The 5,175-nt window shown below is 32.1% G+C and overlaps 1 protein-coding gene across 1 annotated transcript in view; it reads left to right on the forward strand.

Moving 5' to 3' along the window:
* Positions 1-5,175, forward strand: part of LOC133204393 (polycystin-2-like) — a 271,638-nt gene that overhangs the window by 51,604 nt on the left and 214,859 nt on the right. The gene's annotated exons all lie outside the window — the stretch shown is intronic.

Here is a 5,175-nt window from a genome sequence, read left to right on the forward strand (position 1 = left end):
CTGCAAGAGAAAAAGAATGCAATTTAAAAAAAAAAAACTTTCAATTTATCACGAGAATGTGGATATGAGTTAACTTGTGCCATGCCTTCCACGTTCCATAATATTTTTCCTCGGCAGAACTTGCATCCCTGCTGCTGTTCGCCATGTTTACAATGGATACGCATGCGTACTTGCTACATTTGGTATTAAGTTGTCCCTTAACAATTTCGTACCCAATATTTATCGTCTAGTTCACTGAAGATTTCTCAGCTTACAACCAACTTCGAAAATCGGTTAAAGTATAATTCATTTTTAAGTGAGCAAAATAATTGCTGTAGTTTCTTGCAAGTTTTGTTGAGCAAAATTCATTTCAAGACAGGAACTGCACACGTAATTTTATAAGGATACCTAGTCTACCTTCTGCTATTAATCGGCGATACTTTTAAGGCACCGCCTCATATTCCAAATTGATTTCATTTTTGTCTTCTACCATCTTTTCTTTTCCATTCTCCTCCCTATCATTGAAAAAAAGATTTCATCATCTCGAATCTAGTACCTTGCTGACTTGTGAAGCAATTCAGTAGATCTATGTATGTAAATAAAGCAGAATTAAGAAACCATTTTTTTGCAATGTTGACTTTTGACAAAATAGCCTTTCCTTAGCATAGGAGCTTGTCTTCCGATTGTTAAATGTAAAATAAATTAATAAAATTTTGATTCTACTTTAAATGCACTTAAAAAGTTGTTAAATTATATGGAATTCCGTATACGACAGCCAACTGCTTACTGCCAGCTGCTCACTGCTTACTGCCAACTGCTTACTGCTTATAGATGATATTGCCTATATTTTGATATCTTAATATCTTTAATACGCATGCTTGAATAAATTCTATGACACATTTGAATAATTTTTTTTATATTTATGTAGAAATTTATGTGAAATTTCATTAAAAATAACTTATTTGGAAAATCGAAGAGTTAAGTCTATAATTTTGGTAAAACGTGTGTTTATCACCATACAAATCAACGGAATACGGATATTTATCCCCCCCCCCCCCCGGTGAAACAACAATATGTTTTTACAGGTATTATGAATTGTTATTTTCACAAACTCATACTAAAGGGTTTTTTGTTGTTTCCCGGGGGAGGGGGGTATGTTTACAGACAAAAACAATAAAAATGGTTACATGTATTTTATTACCAATTTCAAATGAGATAACAAGTAAAAAATGTACTTTATTAATCTGATATGCTTCGTCTCAAGCCACGATTCGGAGTCCGCATATAGCTCTTTCCAGGGCGGGAAAGGATCATGAATTTTAGTCGTTGTTTGCGACGATGTCTGATATGTTGAATTTTACATAAGTTAAACATTAATGGTCATTTATCCATTTCCATGAGAATTTGAAAATCTGGTGATGTTTTGAAGCCTGATTTCAATTGATAAAATTATCTAACCCCCTCCCCCCTTACGAAAGGAGTTGTAAATAAGAGCAATTAACTTTTTGACACTGGTTTTAAAATTTTCAATCCATTACTAATGAACTTTTCTTTGCATTCAAACAAGTTTTAATGGCCAAATTCCCATTAATATTTAATCAAATGGATGTAAAATGTAAATGGGAATTAGTGTTAGCGTGTGTAGTCATTACAATATTTTTTTTTAAATGCTGATTTAGGAACTTTGGCGGGGAGGGAGAAGTAAATTGAAAGAATTAGTATTTCCTCTTAAAAATAAAACATTTAATTCCCACATTTCCTCGCTTGCAAATAATTCAATAGCTGTTTTGACGGGGGGGGGGGGGGGAGGGGGGGGTCACATACGACAAAAGAACAAACCTCAAGTAGGGTCTTCATAATTTGGAGGTAACATTTGTTGGTATATGTATTTATACTAGAAATATTACTGAAAATTATAAAAACATAACTTTTGACTAAGGTAAAATATCTAGTAAAGGACAAGGTATGGTAACGGCCGAATCTGGCCTCTTATTTGATGTAAAAATCAGAACACAGAAAAAATTGTGATAGTTTGTAGTTAAGAACTTAAAATGATGCTTGTTTTAAAACCAGCACTAATTTTGATTCAAAGCTTACACGGAGGCCACAAGAGGGTGCAGAAGTAGGACATTTTCCCGAATTTCCTCAATTCTGGTGGAATTTCGTCAAATTTGAGATACTTTTCACTTCAGGAAACATAGAGCACAAGCTTGCATATCTGAGATTTTTATACATAAGATACATCTGATACAAGTGTATGAAATATATAAATTTCATAGATAGGCAAGCTTGTGCTCTATGTTTTCTGAAACAAAATGTGCTGTAAAATCGATGAAAATTTGCAGAAAAATGGGGAAATTCGGAAATTGACATATTTTCTGACCTTCCTGTGACCTCTGTGTATCCCATAACTTAGAACCAAGACTCATTCTGTGACAGGGGTGACAACAGGTTTTTATTGATAAACTATTGCATCATTCTAAAAGACACACCAAACCAGGGGCCAAAAAGGGTTCTTAGCCTATCTTGTCCTTTTTAGTGCTTCTTTTTACCCTATGAAAGGTACCTGTATTTGTGGTTTTTTTTATACATGTCTTATTTAAATCGTTTTAATGGATAATCTTACATTTGTAAAAACATTGGTGGTGGTGGTGGTTGTGGTTGTCCCCAATAAATTTGTAAATTGTCAATGGATTTCTGTTGGGTTGTCAAGCCCCCCTCTCCCGGAAATTGATTTTTGCCTGAGGTCAACTGTTTTCACATGGAATAAAATTATGCATTGTATTATGATTCTTCATTAGTATTTCTGGTATAAATGTGTATACCAACAAATGTTACTCAGGATCCTACATCCCCCCATTTCTGACGTTATATAAGCCTTCAATCCCCCCCCCCTTCAAAAAAGCTATTGAATTATTTGCCTACAAGGAAATGTAGAAATACTCCTTCCTCCTATTAATTCCTTCCTCGCCTTCACCGTTTCAAAATTCCTGAATCTGCCAATTCTTGTTATTATTGTAATATTCTTGCTATCATGGAATTTATTCATGCATGCGTATCTGAGCTAAAAAAAAAAAAAAAAATACGAGATTGAGTGTTGATTAACTTGACATATGTTATTTATTTTCAAATTAAAATTTTCACCGGTTTTGAACTTGAATAACCTCATGTTTCCATAGTTGAATTGATTTTAAACTGTGTCTGTTAATTAAATGCGGAGTCGGTAAATAAATCGGTTATTGTTTTAAATCTCTTATATCTTTGAAACTGATTGTTTTAAATTGTGTAATTTACAGGAAAGTTCTATCTCTATATAAAGTAATAAAATAAATACTAGTAGAAAGATCTTTTTAATTTTTGTTAGTCTGAACTTATAAAAAATATGCCATATAATTATGGCTTTAAAGATATTAAAGATAACAAAACAGGCAATATCTATGAACAGTGGCAGTTGGCATTAAGCAGTGAGCAATTGGCAGTAAGAAGCTGGCAGTAAGCAGTGAGCAGTTGGCAGTAAGCAGTTGACTGTCGTATATGGAAGTCCATAAAATAAAGATTCTGACATTTAATTTTTTTATTTGTTTGAAAGTCTTTTAAAAATACAAATGCAAAAGTCATTCTCCTTTGTGTTTCCTAATACGAGGACTGTCCATAAAGTTTGTAGACTATTGCTTTAATTTTCTGAATAACGACCACACTCCAAATGTGTACGATTTTATTTTGATATAGACCATGATTTAATAAATGCACAATACACACTATTTTACAGAAGTTACAGGTTTAAATAGATTGTATATGCTAGCCACACGGCCCAGTCTAAGCTAGTTTTGGTAAAAATATGGATTTCCATTTCTGGTCACATAATCGTGGGCACACCCTATTTTTTTTCTTTATCATGAGACATTGCTAAGTGTTTGCGATAATATTTACATATACACCATACTGAGTATTTTTTTTTAATTCATAAAAAGATAAACGAAAGGATCTGATGTATTCACAATTTCAAAGGAATTGACCTATGGGAGAGAACAATTTCTCGGAAAAAGTCACATTAAAAAAAAATCAATGTTCATAAGTTGTTTTTTTTTTTTTTTGTTGTTGTTTTTTGTTGTTGTTGTTTTTTTTACTGTGTATGTCTGAATTTTTCAAAGGATAACTGCACTTCAGTCATTCTACGATAAATGGACCAATTCAGAGTAAAAAAAAAAAATGAAAAAAAAATAATTGTTTCGAATAGCAAAATGAACATCATAATTCTCTAAAGGACCTATAGGGAACTTGAAAACAAAAGAATTGTCCACAAATCTGGTATCGTTAACTTTTTACAACAATTTCAAGATACCATTGATTTTATGGCAATGTTACGGAAGTTTATGCTTGATCAAACCTTATTATTTCTTAAATAAAGCTGAATTTGACCAATTTTTCGTTTCTGATGTTAAGTAAATAACTCTAAAGTATGATTCATGAAGTCTCGCATGAATCCCAATGTAAATTAAATTTTCGGGAAAAATATCGTTGCGGAAGTTAATCGTTACGGAAGTTAATTCCCAGCAATAAAAGTTAAAATTCTCTTCAATAGTTAAAATCAAAGTTTGTTTGTAGGATACTAAACAAAAGTATGAAGCATTTCGCCCCCAAAATAATAAAAAAAAAAAAATATACCTTAAATGCAAAAACTTTCCTGAATTACCGTTACGGAAGTTAAATTTTTAAGAGAGACAACTGTTTTTGTCTAACTCATTTTGTTATGTCGAAAATGTGTTCGTGTAAAATAGCTGACTTGCAACTAGAATCGATGATATAAGGTTCCGTGGTCACTTTCAGATAAGTTTCAGTTAATTCTTTTTGAAATCTGCATTCTATGCGTGAAATTTAAAACAAAATCGTTACGGAAATTAATCGATTTTAAGCGACATGCTTAAAAATTCGCATGAAAGGAGATCTACGCATTTCTTTGCGAGAAGTGGTTTGATTTCTTTTTATATAGGATAAGACATTTTTAACATACATTGCATTCTATTCGGAACGATTTTACGGCTGAAAATTTCAGGCTAAATAAAAAAATATGTGTGGTTCCGGTTACACCTCCAAACAAATTAGGGTAGGTAGGTAGGTTTTTTGTTGTTGTTTTTCAAAATATAATAAACGTCAAAAATATCATTGAATGTTCTTGAATTAACTATTGGTGACATT

This window comes from Saccostrea echinata, unplaced genomic scaffold (genome assembly GCF_033153115.1).
Source record: "Saccostrea echinata isolate AGI-Se365-2 ecotype Australia unplaced genomic scaffold, CSIRO_AGI_Sech_v1 ptg000053l, whole genome shotgun sequence".
In the NCBI taxonomy this organism is placed as follows: domain Eukaryota; kingdom Metazoa; phylum Mollusca; class Bivalvia; order Ostreida; family Ostreidae; genus Saccostrea; species Saccostrea echinata.